At 44.0% G+C, this 19,357-nt stretch overlaps 1 pseudogene; it reads left to right on the forward strand.

The window, feature by feature from the left end:
- Nucleotides 1–1,785: 1,785 nt before the first annotated feature.
- Nucleotides 1,786–2,702, forward strand: LOC134477476 (inactive ubiquitin thioesterase OTULINL-like; annotated as a pseudogene).
- Nucleotides 2,703–19,357: the final 16,655 nt, after the last annotated feature.

The raw sequence follows: 19,357 nt of genomic DNA on the forward strand, positions 1-19,357 counted from the left end.
GAGGTGGGAGTATTGTTGTGAGTTCAAGACCAGCCTGGGCTACAGAGCGACAAAAAAAAAAAAAAAAAAAAAAAAAAAAAAAAAAAAAAAAATCAGTCAGATAGGGATGGGGCTCTGGAGGAACTCATTACAAAAGACAAGACACAAAATTTTCACTAGTGGCAGATAAAAAAGAGAGCCAGGCATGAAGACGAAGATTCCAGAGCCAGGCCTGCCAGCCTCCTTAGAGTTAAAGGACTGTTAGAGATTATACTGTAATCAGGGCCGCCTCATCCAGTGAGACTAAATAATGCGTCAGACTCATCAAGGGGTAACCAAAACACCCAGACCATTATGCAAATCCTTCCCCAAGAATGCATTTCTTCTTCTGACATTAGGAATTATAGATGAGGTAAATATAATGGTTCCCACCATACACCCTTGTGAAGTGCCTCATTTATTGTGGATTAATGTTAGCGAAGTGACTATACTCATAATCCTGTATGTTGACTGTAGCTTAACTCACAGTTACCCAAGTTGAGATTTTGCTGTATAAATTACCCTTGGACAAAGAGCCTCAGAGTACCCATTTCCTGGATCCCTCCTGTCTGAGATGAGCTTTCTCTTAATACATTTTTCCTACACTTAATCTCCTCTGTCCTAGAATCTGATCTTGAGTATCGGGAGACACAAACAAGGCACATGTGATCCCTAATAAGTTGAGGGTTATTTACCCATGATGGTTGAATGGATGAAATAACAGTAGCCTGTCCTGTTCTCTAAGCTGCTCTTCAATATTCTTACTTGACATACAAATTCAACTTTAGGTATTATAAGAAACTCTATCAGAAATTTCTTACTTTTTTAAAATAAAAATTATTTCACCATCACCCTGTGTATCAGCTATAACTTCACAAAATCTGCTCAGCAACTCTTGAATTTTCTATTCTAGGTTGAAAAAGACCTGAGGGATGAGGTCAGGGGAAGGCTTTAAGCAAAACAAGAAACATTTATTTGAATATTTTTAAAGGATCTTAATTTAGTATTGCAAATTGCTCTGTACTGCAAAAGGATTATGTTTGGGGCCCTTTCTAACTAGGGTGTTAGGTTGGGCAGGGTGGTGGGGGTCTTAGTCCCAGCTGTAGAACCTGAAGGCTGACGCAGGTGGGTGTGAAGTCCAGGAGACCAACCTGGGCAACACAGCCATACCCTTCCTCAAAGCAACAACAAAGAGTAAAGTGTAAGCCAATTTTAGTTGTATACATATTTGTTCTTATACAGTAAATCACTAGTTAAATACAATTATCTACATGGAACTGATTTTGGCACACAGTAATTTAGTCTTGCGGTTAGTCTTGTCATTTAGTCTTGGGGTTAATTACAGAAAGTCACTTTCTTGCATAGCTATGTTTGTCTCCTGTGGTGCTATAGTTATATGTGAGCTACAAACTACAGTTCTAGAGGCAAAACATTGACGATGGCACAGTTCAGACCCATAACACTGTTGCTGTGATGATTACAGACCCCCAGAAGCAGGAAGCAGAACTGAGGTGGACCCTGCACTGTTAAGACACGAGTGGCAGAGTGACAGCCAGCTCCATCTAGGCATATTCACAGAAACAGACATTCAATGCCAATGACACAGTCTTGAAGGCTTCTCTGGGGAACTAGAAAAGATCTATCTCAAGTTCCAAAAGGTGATTTTATCCCTCTTAAAATTCTGTACGTGAGAAGTCAAAGTCAGTGTCTGAAAAGGAGCATGGAGAGCCATGCTGCTCTGCCCCACCCATGCCAGTGTGGGTGGCAATGGAAACCCAGCAGAAGGGCACCCCATCCTCTGCAACAGCTGTTCAGGAGGGCCGTGCCCAGGACACCCTGGAGGGTGTATGAGCAGGCAGGCTCAGCCTTGTGCCCAGGGCCCCAGGAAGTAGACAAGCTCACTCCAGACACTAGTTCCAAGCTCAGCCCCATACACTGTGCGGAGAATAGCCAAGGGCTTGATGATGATAGCAAAGTCCCTGCTGGTGTCTACCCTATTACTTCAGGAGGCTGCATTTCCATTTAGGGAACCACCTGAAATATGGATTCGATATTGGTAGAGAAAATTCAAAAGAGTCTCCGAAGCAGAAGTTGATTTTCTCAGTTTTGCAAGAGAATGAAAAAGAAAACCGTCTCAGGCCATACTGATGAGGAAGGCAGACAGGAGCTGCTTGGGCAGCACCATATTCAATGTGTTCAGCAAGAGAGCAAACCGTGATGCACTAAGATCCAGGTTATTTCACATACTCCACCAAGGCCTCTCTTTTTCTGTCCTGGATGAAAGAAAAAGACATTCCTAAGGTTTCTGAAACACTGCTGTTTTCACAAGATTAGTAATTGCATCCAGTGATACATTTGGGTGGTGAGAATGTGTAGGTTCAATTTATTTACATAAATGTGTGGAATTAGCGAAAACCCAGTGGACAGGATTTTGTGGAATTAAAGATTATTACAAGAGATATGCAACATCATTTTCTCTAGTGCTGTTCTGGAATACAAACCTTATGAAGCTTTAAATTTCTCATGCTCTACCAAGTCACTGAAGTTTAGTAACAAATGAAGACTGCCGTGATCATTCTCAAGCCTTCCTGGCCTTCTGTTTTATAGGGACATCATGAGGTCCTTTGCCCTTCATCAAGAATCACCTAAATTCTGATCCTACTTGTGGATCAGAACAGATGTGATGCAGATTAGTCAACTGCGCAAGTGGCCATGACCCGATAATATCAGGTACCCCAGGGCTCTACAGGCCTGCCCCTGAGAGGGGCGCCCCAAGAAGGTGGCCGCTTTAGCTTGACCTCTGCCATGGAGCCAGGCCCCGGGCACCGCCCGAACTTCTGCCCCAGCTGGGCGCTCTGCTCACGCAGCACCCGGTACCTGTGTCGCCACCCGCAGCCTGGGCGCACCGAGGCGCGACGGGCACAGCCGGCTCGGGCTGGGCGGACCCGGGGAGCGGGCGGCCGGCCCAGCCCTGCGGATCTGGCTAGAAGGGCCGGCCCTAAGCAAGATCGAAAGTTCGAGCCAGCACCGCGGCCCGCCGGGCCGGAGAGTCCGAGGAAGCCGAGCAGCGGCACCGCCTCCCGTGGCTGCATGCGGCCCCTCCTCCGAACCCTCTCGGCCCGGGTCACCTCGCCAGCCCCGAGCAGCTCCCGCTGCACCGCACCCGACAGAGCTGCGCCAGAGGGCGCCTCCACGCCTCGCCGCTCCCGCCCTTCTTCCCTCGCCGCCGCCGCCGCCGCCGCCGCCGCCGCCGCCGCCTTGTGTCCTGGGTCTGCAGCAAGAATGCTTTGCAGCTTCCTGCCGCTCTTCCTCCCTCCGGCCAGCAGAGGGAGATGTCGCGCGTCGAATCATTCTCTTGTCAAAACACCGCACCCTAAAGAGTAATGAGGACAGTGACAGCTGCTGATAGACTTTGTGATCCTGGCTGGCTGACAGGGAGAAAGAAGAAAGTTAGACGTGTAAGCCTGGAAGATTGCGGCAGAATCTTTAGTCTTGTCTGAATGTGCAAACTTCTGCAAGATTCACCTGTCTCCCGATCGGAAGCTGAGGGTCTAGGAAGCCAAGAGTTAGTTAGGTCAATGTATTCCAGGAATTTGTCCTCACTGTTCTTGAGCTTAGTTCCCACATTATATGGGCAGATGCTCTTAAAATTCATGAAGTTGGACCGTGGATTTAGCTCAGCTGCGTAAGTGCTTGCCTGGCAAGCATGAGATTGTGAGTTCAATCCCCATTCCCTGCCCCCAAAATAAATAAATAAATTTTAAAATCCATGAAGTGAAAACTATTTGAAAGCTGTACTGAATATCACAGATTCCTACCTTCGTGTGTTCATACCTGCTGTCTTGTTGAAGTGGCAAGATTGAAAAATTGGGGGCATTATGATAATTTTTAAAAATTCACTGAGTAGAATATCATATTGAGACAAGGAATTGTCAATTTTTCCATTTAATAGAAGAAAATGCATGATGTTTGGGGCCTACATACTGGTGTCTCGATGTGGAAAAAGTACTTGGAATTCCCTGGTACCTACTGGCAGAGTCTGAGTCCGAGGAAGTTGTGCCCTGACACCAGGTACATTTTACAGCAGTCCCATACTGGGCAGACAGAGGGTCACTGCTTGCTTACGGGTTAAAGTGGTTGAACAAACAGATGGACTAAAGAGGAAAAGTCCCAGTGCTGCTTCTTTTGTAGAATGCTAGGTCCTGCTGGAATTGCTGTCTGCACTGGCTAAAAGAAAAACTACGGAATCTGCCCTCTCAGTCCTTAGTATATGCAGGGCCAGGAGAGATGGTTACCGAAAGAGGACTCTGGCTGAGGAGTGTGCTGCCTCTGAGCTAACAGGGATTTGCATGTAGAAGGGAGCAATTCCCTTACCAGAATATAAGCTTCTGGTGCAAAGGCGGCAGCAGCTTGCAACAGCAAGGAGCTATGACTGACAGGCGAAGCCGATGTGTATTGTGAAACTGTGTGATTATCAGCCTTCGTTCTGGCCTAATGAGTGGCTCATTCTCTACATTTCTGTCTGAGATTGCTGGTGTTTCTAAAATTACATTTAAAAGTCTTTCTGAGCTAAAAAGAAGAGTCTCTTATTTTGGGTTTTCATTATGCTGTGGTGCCCTTGCTGTGATGTCAAGTAGGGGCAAGTGTGAAAAAATGTTGCTATATATTCCAACTTTAATTGATCCAAAATGCAACCCTTTTTTCACCCCAGGCCCAGTAATGATGGAATGAGTCCTTTAGAAGATTATGTTCTTGCATCCAGCCACTTATGTTGGGATAGCAAAAATTTCTGAAGTGCTTAGCAAATCACTTTAGACGAAGAGTTCAAGCATGCTTTGTTCACAAATCCAAAGCAAAGAATGGCTAGGAATACAGGAGACAATGTCGAATGACAACAGTTCTGAACACTGGGGTCCCAAGATACCCAGATTCTTTCTCTTTGGTGTTTGGAGAAAATGTTCTGAAGGGCTATGAACATAGAATAACCGTCCTAAGGTATGAGGAAGGAATTTGTGGCAGATTGGTTCAGTGCCTTGTTTGGAAATTCAAGTAATTACTTTTGAAGTTTTTCTTTTCCTTACTTTCAAATGCAGAAAGATTTCCATTTTTACTGCCTTAAAGTACCAAAGCGCTGAGCATGTCAGAGATACTATTTCTCAGGCAGGTTACTGAGCCCCTAGGGGGCTCCACCCTTCTCCCAGAGAATCAGTGGGCCCTGGTGTGGTGTGGCAATTCCCAAAGCTAAGAACACCTAACGGTGGTGGGGGGAAGCGGTTTGCTATCAGGAACAGGTGCCAGCAGAGCCTCTAGCAGAGATATCTGCTTATTATGATTCATAGAAGGGCCCCTGAGGAATAACACGTCAACACTTAGGATGATCTCACTGCGTGGAATCCTCAACCTCCTCCTTATCATCCGAAGGGAATAAATACTGAAGAACTCTACCAGAGGCTAAGGACGCAGTGTTTTCAAAAGATCCTAGTAAGTTTGCAATGGGCCTCCAGACCCCAGGGATCCAGTTGCTGGAAAGAACCTTTGCTCTGTTCAACAACATGAACCAGATAAGAGTGAGGGGAAAAAAAAGCCAAAAGGTAGCTGTTGTAATTGGCAATGTTTTAAACTCATCTGTGTTGTCCAAACAACAAACCAAAGGACAGTCAACCAAAGGACTCCTGCTTTAAATAGAAAAAGCCAGAATCTTGGCACACAAGTGCACCAAGCCACAATTTGAGTCCTGGTCCCTGTGTCAGGTGGCCAATACATCTGACTCGTGGCACTGGAGGGCTGATGGTCCCAGAGAGGGGATAGAGCAGACACACAAACATACACACAAAAACCCAATGCCCACCGCACATGAGAAGGTTAAAGGGGCCTGGGACAGCCTACAGTGGTGCTATCCACAGACATATCTATCTCTGTTAAAAAAAAAAACCTGAAACACAGAAACCCCTGAATGACATGGGTAAACAAGTTAGTTAATTACTCTGAACTTCTTTTTCTAAAACACCTTCCTCTATCTCTGCAGCCATATTTGGGATGAAGGAAACCCTATATCAGAGTTTCCTTATTCCTGCCCCTACACATCACTTTGAAAGATCCATACCCACAAAATGATCTGGAAAAATGGGCTTGCTAATTATAACTCCTAGAAGTAATCTATTTCCCCAGGTAGCTCACTGTTTTCTTTCCTCAGCCCACACAGTGAGCCACAAAACTCTAATGTGGTTAGACAGTACATAATTGTGAGTAGGTGGGGCCAACAGTTCCTTTCAGCAGAAAATAGGTATGAAGACAGAACTCAGCAGCCCATAGAGAATGATGGGGATTTATGTGTGTCAGAAGGAAATGAGGCAGGAGATTGGGGTATGGAAAACAGGCTTGGCAAGAGCCTGTGACCTGGTAATCACAAGGACCTGTCAAATATAGAACAACTTACGAGCACCTAACACCAATCAGAGAATTTTTCAATTCAGGATCAAATCAAGCTCTGCATGTGAAACCAATGTGGGGATACTGTTCGCAGGTCTGTTAGGGGACAGGCTAGATCTGACATCTGCACAGGGAACATCACAAATGGTGAGCGTTCAGCTCCTGGCTGCTGTGAGCCTTTTCACTGGCCTGCCATGCCTTCTTTTTTTCCTTTAGAGCACTTTTTCTTTTTGAGCGCTTATTTTACATCTGTTTTTTTTAACCCTAGATAAACATTAAATTTTCATTGATTGCCCCATCCAATTCTTTGAATAGGACTCCAAGAGCATGCAAATGACTCCTGGTCTTCACACTATCCTGCAACAGAGTGATATGTTTACAGTACTTAGTGAATATTCTTTTGAAATGAAAATAAAAATGTCTGACTTCAATTCCAAATATTTTGCAGTCTGCTACCCAGAAGAGCCTCTCAGTGAGTGGCCAGAGACCTCCCCGAGACTAAAATGACGGGCACTGCTACATTCCTGTCTTGTAAGTTTGCCATTTCCTGGGCACCAGCTCTGGACTGTGATTGTGGTCACACTTGTCAGTGTTCCTCAGAAGCCAGAGCAGGCCCTTTAGCCATGGCAGAAAGGAAGCCTGTTTTCTCAGGAATTACAGGTACACTGAAGGGACTGATGATTTTCCTTCCTTTTTGTATGATTGCTTTAGAAGCGGATGCACTGGTATGTTTGGAAGTTGGCAGCCTGACCTTGTTCATAAGAGCTTTGATTACATCACACAGTGTTAGACCTTTAAGACACAAGTAGGTTTAGTATGGACAATAAAAGGATAAGCATAGGGAAAAAAAACAAGGAAAGGTGAATACATAACCTCAGAGGAAAGCATTTCTTTACATCTGACTGCATTCTTTGTTAGGAACCTCATTTTTCGCTGATTTCGGATCATCATGAGTGTGGCCCTATTTTATAAGCATTAACTTTCTGAGAATCTTTGTTGTGCGTTTATTTTCTAGAACCATTTGATTAACATAGAAATCATGTATATGGGCATATGTACATATATTTTATAATTACATACAAATGTATGTATTTGTATATACAGACACAAATAACCACTTTATTATAATATTTGTATGGTTAGGGTTGTAGCTCTTAAATTTTCTTTCACTGTTGTATTTGGCCACTTTAGTATGTTTTAAGTGATAAAAAGATAAATTCTGTGGATTGAGGGAACTGAGTTACAATTTCTGAGCTGTAACAGATATATTACAGGATAATGTATCTAGTGTAAAAAATTGGTGCTTAGGATGTTATTCACTGATGGAGTATTTGCTAAGCATGCGGAAAATACTCATATGTACTAACAGCAGCAGAAAAATAAAATCAAGGAACTGATATGATAAAAATTTACTGTTATTTACGCAAAAGATATTCTTGAATGATGTACTACTATATTGCAAAGAGTCTGCTATGGTTTAGATCTAAAGTATTCCTCCAAATTCTCATGAGGGTAGAAGATGATTGGATCAGTGAGCTTCCTTGGTGGATTCCTCAGTGGTTTGGTCCACAGTTCAGGCAAATGTGTTGTTAGTGAAAGGTTTTGGCCCAGACAGGACACTGTAGCCAGGAAAGCCACAACCGGAAGCAGGAAGCCCCATCTTGCCCTGCCCCTAGGAAGTTACCTGTGACACCATCTTCCCGCCCCTGGGAATTTACATATGGCGCCAAACCTAGGACCAATGGGCTACCTGTGTATCCCTAATGCCCGCCTTAGGTTCCACCCCAAACCGAGGCTATTTACAGGCCCCCACGCCACGTGTGTGTCCGCCGGAGAGATCGCCGGACGCCAGCGGTGGGGTGCCGGTCATCTCTCTCCGTGTTCTCAGAATAAAGGCCGCTTTTTATTTTATATTTCTCATCTTTTGTTAATATTTTTCATCTTTTGGAAATAACTCTATCATTTGGTGCCGTGACTCGATCGGCAGGCAACTGACTCTTGGGCCACATACCCAGAGTCTTCTAGCCGATAACCAGATAACATCCTGGATTAATCCTGAGCTTTTTCCTCTCCCAAGACGTTCCTGTCACCAGCCGCCTGCACTCCGCATCGGCCGGACTGATTTCAGGTGAGCACTCCCCGGGGAACTTTTCGCACTGGGCAGCCCCAGTGGAATGTTCTCCCCGTCTGCGTGGGTCTGTGCATTTTCACGTCCTTAGGACCGCCCAGGGCAGGGTTCTTTCTGGGCAAACCTGCGTCCACAAAATCTCTCAGGTTCTTTGGGTTTGGATAGCCCAAAGCAGAGATTTTTGGGACCGCCCACACTGAAAGAATGCCTCACTTCCCTTAAAAGCCTTGCGCTTTCACGGGCAAAACTGTTACTGACCCCACGTAGACTCCATTCGTAAATCTCTCAGTGACGACTGGAGTTTACGAGTTTTTGGAACCGTAGCCGCTGCGTGGTGCCACAAATAAGTGACGACTTTTTCTGGACCTCCGGTTTTTTTTCTTGCCTGAATCAGTCATGGGGAACGTATTTTCTAACTCCCAAAAGACGCCTTTACAATGCCTAATTTCCAATTTACGTACTCTAAAAATTAAAGGTACCATAAAAACTAAACAACTAACTTTTTACTGCCAAGAGGTCTGGCCAACCTACCCACTTATTGGCAAGCCTTGGCCCAAAAAAGGAACATTTGACCCCTGCATTCTCAGGAACTTGTACGATTTTTGTCAAGCTGGCAACAAGTTATTAGAACTCCCTTATGTCCAAGCCTTTCTTATTCTGAGAACACGCCCATCTCTCATTAAGTCTTGTGCTCCCGCTGAGATACTTTTAGCTAAGTCTACTGCGCCACAAACTTTTCCATTCTGCCCTCCGTTGTTTTCCCAGCCGCTGCCTGCCTACCACCAAACTCATTCCCTGCGGTTACCTCCCGCTGGACCACTCTCTCCTTCCCCTATGCCTGATTCTCCCAGCAGCTCTAATCCCTCTCCGTTGCAGATACCTCCCGCTGTGGGATCGTCTCCCTCTCCACCTTCCAGGACCCATAACTCTCCCAGCAGCTCTAATCCCTCTGTGTCGCAGTTATCTCCCGATGTTCCATCCTCTCCCCCGCCTTCTCCTGGGACCCATAACTCTCCCAGCGGCTCTGATCCCTCTGTTAGCGCTTCCTCGAAGTCTCTGACTTCTCCTGAGAATTCTCTATCCCCTACAGCATTCTCACCGCCCGCCCACCATACTAGGTCTCGGTCGCTATGTCCTTCCAGCAGGTCGCGTGATTGTTCCAGTTTGCGCGGGGAACAGTCGCCATGTTGCAGCCCTCTGCCACATGGCATGGCGCCGCCATGTTCAGGAGGGCCACATGGCGACAGGGCGCTGCCATGTTTCAGGTCACGTGACAGGGCGCTGCCATGTTTCCAGGACCCTCACTGTCAACAGGCGTCTCCTTGTGGCTCCTCTTGTGAACTACAACAGCCGCCCTGTTGCAGTGCACATGATGCTTCATTGTGCTGCTGACAGCAGTCCTCTCACTGCAAGGCACACAGTGAGACGCCATCTGCTCATGTTTCCCAGAGTGACTGGCAGCAGCTCTGTAGCCGCTCTACAGATGATTGCTCACATGCGCCTACCGGAAGGATAGCTGCTCAATGGCCCTCTGCTCTGGAATCTTCTCCTCAGGCTCTGCTTCTACTTCGGGAGCAAGCTGGCCCCAAGGAACTTGTTAACATCCATGTGCCTTTTTCCCTTTCTGATCTATCCCAGGTTGCCCATAAATTAGGTAGCCTCTCTGTTGACCCACAGAATTATATCAGGCAATTTAAATTTATTACTAATTGTTATGATTTACATTTTAAGGACGTTTATAATGACTCTGGGCCTATAGCTGTGCCAGAGCAGGACAAGCATACTAACTATAACAAACTTTTAAAACAGGTCCAGGAGGCTAATCAAAACCCAGCTGTGTTCCTAAATTGGCTTTCTAATCCTTGCGCCCTGCAAGCAGTTCCAGCTTCGCGGGCTGTGTCAGGCCGCCTCCCAGCCCCTCCCCCATGCGCCGTCCCAGCCCCTCCCTCCCCTGTGTGCCGCCGTCGTCGCCGCTGCCACCTTACAGGTTTCTGGGGGCAGTCCGAGCCCGCCCCTGCGCGCTACATCCCAGCGCTTGCCCCACCCACTGGGCGTGCTCTGCCGGAGCACCGCAAAACAGCAGCTCAGCGGCTCTGTTCAGCCATGCTTTTTTTTACAATTTGGCTCCCCTCAAAAGATGCTTTTTTATTACAATTCTCAAACCATTTAATCAAGGTTTTTGGCCACCTGATAATTTTACCAGCCTTGTTTATCAATCAAAGCCTTCACCAATCTCCTGTTTAACAACTAAGGTTATAAATTCCTTTTTGCTGGAAACCACTAGCTCTGTTTCAAGACAAGGGTTTTCTTCAAAGTTTTATTTTATTTGTCTTGGTTCATACTACTGCAAATAACAACTTTAAAAGTAAATGTGTTCAGAATTTAACACTATTAGATCAGTTTTGGTAGATTTATTCATAAGATTGCTAAACCTTTACTGCAAAATGTTTCCATTAAAGCCTTGTTTGGCAGACTAAAGCTTTGTTAATTCTACATGTCACCCTATAAAAAAAGCGATATGCCATCCAGATAAAGCCTGCTCTCTAATCCAAAAGGCCAATATTAAATTCCTGCATACTTACTTAATTCTACTATAGTCCAAATCCCAACCAAAAAGGCAAAGCTTGACCTTCAAACCTTATAGAGATCTTAATATGGTTTTTCATAATTTTTAACACTTGTGACACTTGGAGTTCTGAGACAGGTAAACTTACACAAGGTGGAGCTGCCTGGCCGCTCCATGGACCATGCTCAAATGCAGCAGAAGACATTGGCCACAAAATGCCCCATCCTGGCATTCTTTGAGACCTTACTCCAGGGCTACTGGACTGTCCTAGCCACCAGAGAGTGGGTAAGTCATCCTAGCCCTCACAGGAAATGTCGACACTGCCAAATTCGTCACCGACAGAAAATCGCTGCTGAAGACTGAGGAAGTTCAGGGCAACAACAGCCCCCTTTAAGGTGTCCGTCTCAGATTCCAAGTCGCACAAAACTCTCAGGTAAGACATTCTCTATATTTGTGGACATAGAGGCCATATATACAGAGTTCTTCCTGAGTATTCAGGCTGCTATATTAAGTCCTCAATCTCTACGATGGGGTATTGATGGTCAACCTATGCCATTTATAAACAGGGCCTATCTTGTGCAGGTCCCAGTCCTAAATCTTAAAATGCCTTTTATACAGGCTAACTTAGACACACTGAGGCCTCAACAGCTTCCACCTGTTGTCGCTGGTGGACACTTCCTCAGTGATATAGACCACCCCCTTCCTTTCTTGTTCACCAATTTGTCAGACAACCCTGGTCAAGACTCACAGATACATTTTTGTCTTCTCACTTGGTTTATACTTTTTCAGGATACATAAAAGCCTTTCTCATACTTGCTAAAGTTCTGTTACAGCAAATCATTCCAAGGACTACAACCAGGTTGCAGCGATCCATGCCTAAATCAAAGTTGCTGGACTGCCATCCTGGTTTCACATCACTCAGGCTAAGAGGTGCCCTTCCAGCCCTAAATCTGATCATTATGAGTGGTCATCTCATCTTCTGTCGCCTACCTGTCTCTGTCTCACAAAGGCCTCGCAGCCACAGTTAACAGGCCAAGTCATGTTTTGTTATCCACTTTGGTTCCTAATTTCTTACATTCTATTAATGATCATTTTTACAGCAGGACTCTTTAACAGTATTGCCTACAGACTCCAATGTCATGCATACCAGAGACAAGCCTTACCAACCTACCGTCTTAACTTTTATGCTTTCAGATGGGGGAGTAAGCACCTCTCATAACTCCACTCCTCCTAACCCCACGTTTAATTTTCAGAATTCTGCCTTACCATGGAAATGTTTCTACCTCAACATGGTCCTGATAAAATGATATGTCTAAATCAAAGGCACCTTTCCTTCTACCTCACCTGGGTCCTTAAATATGACAGTGCCATGTCTCCTCATAACATCTTGTCTCTTTGTTTTTCCAGTCTGACATACGTGCATTCACCAGTGAAGCTGTCATGGCCAAAACACCTGGCACCAGCGTCTACCTGGGCATCAACCTTCATCCCGTTGACTCCCCTAGGCTCCAGTACAGCGCCCTTTGCCAGCAGGAAGTAGTTAAAGAGAGAAATCTTCACCCCTTTTCATAATAATAATCATAAGATGGGATATGAAAGGTTTTGGCCCAGACAGGACACTGTAGCCAGGAAAGCCACAACCGGAAGCAGGAAGCCCCATCTTGCCCTGCCCCTAGGAAGTTACCTGTGACGCCATCTTCCCGCCCCTGGGAATTTACATATGGCGCCAAACCTAGGACCAATGGGCTACCTGTGTATCCCTAATGCCTGCCTTAGGTTCCACCCCAAACCGAGGCTATTTACAGGCCCCCACGCCACGTGTCCGCCGGAGAGATGGCCGGATGCCAGTGGTGGGGGTACCGGTCATCTCTCTCCGTGTTCTCAGAATAAAGGCTGCTTTTTATTTTATATTTCTCATCTTTTGTTAATATTTTTCATCTTTTGGAAATAACTCTATCAGTTAGGACCCAGGGGGGGTCCGAGGTGGGTCACTGGGGCCATGACTGGGAGAGTGTATTCTTGTGCCCAGCTCTTCCCTCCCCTCGCTCTGCTTCCTGGCTGCCATGACATCTGCATAGACCCTTCCACCATGCCATTTCTGCCTGGAGCCAATGGACTATGGATAGACACATGGGCCAAAATGCCCTCCTTTAAATTGTGAGTGTGAGGCATTGTGTTGCTGTGACAAGAAAGTGACTAAAACACGGTCTTTCTGGTGCTTTAATCTAAACATTGCCATTTTCCCCACCCACTTGGAAATACTTTAGGAATAACTTGGTTATGTGATCCCCTTTTTGTATGAAATTTTATTATGAAAATTTTGTTATCAAAAATCATTAAAAACTGGACCTCAAAAACAGCAATATGACCATGAACTTTAATACTTATTGTCTTAGTTACTTTCTACTCATCACCGAAATAAAATATCTGATGCCCAAAGTTGGGAAAGAAAAAGTTTATTTCTTATAGTTTTTTGGAGGTTTCAGTCCATACTCACTGGGCTACAACACAGGGTGGCATGTCAGGATGCCGTTCGTGGTGGCTGCAAACAGCAGGGCAGAAACTGGCAAGAGAGAGAGACACACCTTCTTCTTGCCATTACATTATATGCTGGCTCCACGCCTATGTGGGTGTAGCACTGACACCATCAAACCAAGCTCTAGACAATGAGCAAATCACAAATGCATAAGGCAAACACATGAGGCCTGGGGGCCACTGACACAAATGACAGTTATTGATGTTTGTCATGGTTGTTTTCATGAATGTATAAAGAGAAAGAGAGATACAGAGACACACACCCCCAATCCAAGCACTAGACAATGAACCAATCAATAATGCACAATGCAAATGCATGAGGCCCAGGGACCACCAACATAAACTATGATATTCCACCCCTGGTCCGGAGGACCCATGTACATCTTTTATACAAAAGACATTTAGTCTGTCTCCAACCGTTGCCAAAATCCTAAAAGTTTCAGCATTGCTGAAAGTCCAAGTTCCAAGTCTCCACTGATATTATGGTAAACTCTTGACTATAACTCCCTGTACAAATGAAAGAAGGTTACACATTTCTGAAATGCAAAGGCACAAGATAAACACTATCTTTCCAAAAGTTACATACAGGGGAATATAAAACATTGGAAACAAAGCAAGTCCAACATCCAGCAGGACTAACATTAAGTCCTAGAGTTCCATGCTCAGCATCTGAAGCAATCTGGTTGCAAGCCCCAAAACGCTTGGGAGATTCCACCCTCATGGCAATTTCAGAGATATCAGCTCCAACAGCTCCTCTCTTAAATCCTCTCTGCTCACTTTTTGCAGCTTTCCTTGGATCACTCATGTTCCTGGCTTTTCTAAACTTCTGGGGTCTCCACTGAACCTTTGACTTCACCCTTACATCTTTACAAATTACCCTCTCACGGGCCCACTGCTCAGCCTCCCAGGCCTTTTGCAATCGAGGTGGAAGCCATCTTACCCTCAGAATTTGTGCATTTTACTTGCACCTATAAGCACCATGTGGGTGCCCTAAGGTTTGCTGCCAGCTGGAGCAGTAGCCAGGCTTTTCTCTCTCTTGGCTGTAGGGGTCGATTGCCTGGATTGTCGTCCTCGGTGGACCTGATTGTGAAGAAAAGTTTCTGTATGTTGTCACCATTCTGGATCCTCATGTGGCCTACATTGCCATTCTGGAGCATGGTCCTCTGCAGCTTCCTTCTCTGAGCAAATTCTTCCACTTTTGCAGTTTTGAGCCTGCTAAGGGTGGGGACTCACTGCTTCCTGGGATGACCTGTGGCCATCTTTCTTATCTCTCTGTTTCTTGTCAGCAATCAAAGTCTTAACTCTGTCTTTACAATCCACAGCTTTCCTAGAATTTTCCTTTTGGCCAAACTCACAGTGTTGTAACTTATCCTGCGGGGCTCTTTGCCCTTGGTTTGCAACATAAAGCTGTTTAAAAGCCCCAAAAATAGGCATGCCACAGCCTCCGCATTTGACTGCCTTGAAATTTCCTTTTCCAGATTAATCAGTCAGTTGCCCTTTGTCTCAGTCTCAGGCAAAATCTCTGGGCATGAGCAAAATGCAGACAAACTCTCTGCCAAGCCATAATACACCTCATGGCCAGTCCAACAACCAATGCAGTCTTTTTTCCCAGCAGAAACGTCCCAAGCCTGGTCTTTACCATCAGGCTTTCTATCAGCCTTCTGGTCTTCTGAGCTCGGACCAGAATCTCCTCTACAGAACAGCCTAAGCTGCTCCAGTTCTATACATCCAGGTGACATGTCTGAACCTTTCCAAACTCTGTCCACGAGCCATTTCCAAAGCACCTCAAAAAACATGGTCAGGTATAGTCACAGCAAACGTCCCCACTCCTCGATACCAAATTTTGTCTTAGTTACTTTTTACTTGTCGATGAGACAAAACACCTGATACCCAAAGTTGGGAAAGAAAAGGTTTATTTCTTACAGTTTTTGGAGGTTTCAGTCTATACTCAGTTGGCTCCAAGGCAGGGTGGCATGACAGGGTGCAATTCATGGCGGCTGCAAACAGCAAAGCAGAAACAGGCAAGAGAGAGAGAGACACACCTTCTTAGTGCCATTACATTACATCCTGGCTCCACCCCTAGGCCAGTGTAGCACTTACACCCCAATCCAAGTGCTAGACAATGAACCAATCACCAATGCATAATGCAAATGCATGAGGCCTGGGGCCACAGATATAAACCATGACACCATGTTTTACTGGAATCCATTTGTAGCATATTTAAATTTTTAAAAAAATTTTTGGAACATTTAAACATACACAATGATAACATTTATCATAAGGAATTTGTAACTGTATAAGACATGCCTTCCTGCTTTTTTTCCTCATTTCTCTCCTTTTCTTTCAACCACTCTTCCTGTCTTTACATACAAAAGCTTTTTTCTATATTTTCCTACTTTTCCCATTGTTTCCTTTTCCCTTTCTCCTCCCTTGTTCTACTTCCCATTTGAACATTTTCTTCCTATTTTGCAAAATCTGTTATACATTTTGGTACTTATTACTGTTTGACTTTCTGACTAGAGAAACAAAGTGATATATAAACATGTGTGTCTGATTTTTTAACTTGAGTTTGGTTGTAAGGTGCATCCATTTAACTAGAATGTTTAAGTTTAATCTTCTTTATGGCAGAGTAGAACTATACTGTATAAAATTTTTTTGAAAAACCACATAGGAATGGGGATTTAGCTCAGCAGCACAAGTGCCTGACTGGCAAATGCAAGGTTGTATTTGATCCCCAGTACCAAAAATAAACAAATAAATAAGTAAACCACATCTTCTTTATCAACTTATCAGTTCATGGTCATTTGGGCTGTTTCCAAGATTTAGCTATTAATAAAACATGGTGTGCATATATTGCTGTGGTACACTGCTTTTAATTCTTTTGGGAAGATACACAAAAGGATGACAGCTAAGTCAAAAGATACCTCTCTTTTTATTTTTTGAATGGGTCTTGGTATTTTTGAATGCTTTTTTTTTTTTTTTTTTTTTGCATCTTTTGAGATGACCACATGGTTTTTGTCATTGAATTTGTTAAGATGATATACTATATTTATTGATTTGTGTAAGTTGAAACATCCTCACATCCCTGGAATGAATCCTACTTAGTCATGATGTGTAATTTTCTGGATGATTTGCTGCTTTTGTTTGTCATATCTTATTGAGAATTTTTGTGTCTATGTTTCTTAAAGAGATTGGACTGTAGTACTTTCTCTGGTTTTGGTATCAAGGCAATGCTTCTTTTTAGGAATCAATTTGTGAGTATTACTTTAAGAATTATTTGCATGAGATCATCTCTAAATTTCTTGTGGAATTCAGCAGTGAGTCTGTCAGGATCTGAACTTTCCTTTGTTGGTAGATTTTTAATTACATCTTCAATATCATAGATTGACATTATGATATTTTGAGTTTTAATTAGTTGGTTCATCTTTGATAATTCATATGTATTAAGAAACTGTCTGTTTCTTTTGTGTTTTCTATTTTAATGGAGTAGAGATTCTCAATGTATTGATGATCTGTATTTCTGCGAGATCTTTTATGATTGCACCTCCTTCATTCCTAATTGTATGGATTTGTGTCTTTCATTTGCTTAATAATGTTGGTTATGGTTTCATCTATTTTATTTACTCTTTGGAAGAACCAACTCTTTGATTCATTGATTCTTTGTATTATTTCCTTAGTCTCAATTTCATTACTTTCCACTCTGATGTCTATTAGTCTTTCAACTTTACCCGAGGATTGGGTTTGACATGGGATATGGAATTTCCAGATTATGTTTAAGGAGGAGGCCACTAGATGAGAGATCTGTGAGGGGTTGTGAACTCAGGTTGATTATCAGTTTGGATAGAGGGTGGGAGTCTAATACAAGCAATAATTTCAGTGAGTAGAATATGGGCTAGCATGGAGGAGATTTTGTTTGATGTGGGAAAGGACTCTGTCCACCCACAGGTGTCAACAGGGCTAGGAAGTATCTCTGTTGGTTTCCTGGATGCATGTGTGTAAAATCTGTTTGCCAATCAGTGATGAAGAGGGATCCCCAAAACTGATGGGTGTGAGAGACTACCAAGCTGCATTCTCCTGAGAAATGAAGCCCCTTGCCTAGATATTCCTTGACCTCTCCTTCAAGCTTTTTTGCTAAGATATACAGAGTTGGTTATGTTGAATCAGACATTCTCTTAATTGTTCAAAAGTATGTGGTCAAATCAAGCTGAGATACTGGTGAATCTTATCTGTAGCAGGGCCAAAACATGCAGGCAAGAATAACCCCATGTTGATGACTGAAATGGAGGCTCTAGCAAGAGACTGTGAGTTTCCAGGGCTAAGACATGAGATGACATTTCAGCTGGGACAATGGGACTTAGAAATAATCATACCTTCCTGGAAGAAAAGGTGTTACCCTTGCATATATCAAGCTACTCCTTGTGTTGCTAATTTGTGCCTGGTACAAAATTACTCTGTTTCTCATTACAGCCAATGCCTTCAAAAATTTTTCCCCTAGCACTCTGCTGCAAGCTCCGCCCACCTCCCTGATTGATATGAATGAAAGCCATCAACTTCTGGAATTATAGCCTTTTGTTCCTCAGAGAACATTGGTCATCTCAGAGCTCCTCAACTGCAGAATTTTCTCTCTTTGTCTTTATCTTGCATCAGTGTGCCATCTGGCCAGGTAAGAGACAAAAACTCTTGATGGGGGTTTAGGTAGGTAGGTAAGGAAGGGAAGAGGTCTGAGATTGCTTTGGAAGTTGGTGGTTTGGAATGAGGAGCATTGGGCAATTATCTTTTTCAGGGAGGTTTTATGACTAGGGTCCCTAGGAGTTGGAGCAGAGGAAATTACTCAGCATGGAATTAGTCATGGAAAGATAGTTGTGCTCTCTGTTCTTTGAGTAGAAGTAATTCTTGGCCTAAATAGGAAGACATGAGAGGGAATAGGAATTGGGGTATAGAGACAAATTGGTAGCTGCTTATTTTGCCACTCTATGAGTCTCATTATTTCCATGAAAGATGTGTCTGATATTTTTATCATATGAGTTAGTCTTTGGTGACCTCTGAAGTGAATGGTGATATTTTTTGCTGTTAAAAGTTCCCTTTGATAGAAAATATATGCATTTGAAGACAGGATGTTATAAGCATATTTGAAGTCTGTACAGACATTGATAATTTTATCTATTGCCAGAGTAGGAGCTTTGGTGAATGCAATAAGTTCTGTGTAGTGTGAGGTAGTCCATGCTGCAAGGGCTGCCATCTGATTATTTCTTAGGGAGGGTAGGAAAACTAACTGTCAAGATAGATTTTGATGATGGTGTATCATCCTGGAGGTGGGGTGGGGTGAGTTTAAAGCACTGAGTGGGTCAATAACCCAATCAGATAGGTAGCACCTTTACTGCCAGGTCCTAGAATACGTCCTGAGGTTATGTGATGGATGTGCTAAGAGCAAAATGATACAGTTTAGTGCTTTCATGTAGGGAAGTGGAGTCTGGATAGTCAGGTAGTTGAAGGAAGGGGTTAGAAAAGAAGAACAAGGAAAGGTAACTAAGGGTTATAGGAGATCCTGAATACTCAGCAAGCACAGAAAACCAGGTCCCAGAGTCTATCAGGATACAAATAACTGCCCATGACAGTTGTTACCCATGAATCTCCTGGTGTCACTGTAGAGTGGTTCCAGGCTGTGTCAGTTGGTGGCTGAA

This window comes from Cavia porcellus, unplaced genomic scaffold, assembly GCF_034190915.1.
Source record: "Cavia porcellus strain 051 isolate PalLab524CR breed Dunkin Hartley unplaced genomic scaffold, mCavPor4.1 scaffold_8, whole genome shotgun sequence".
NCBI classification, from domain to species: domain Eukaryota; kingdom Metazoa; phylum Chordata; class Mammalia; order Rodentia; family Caviidae; genus Cavia; species Cavia porcellus.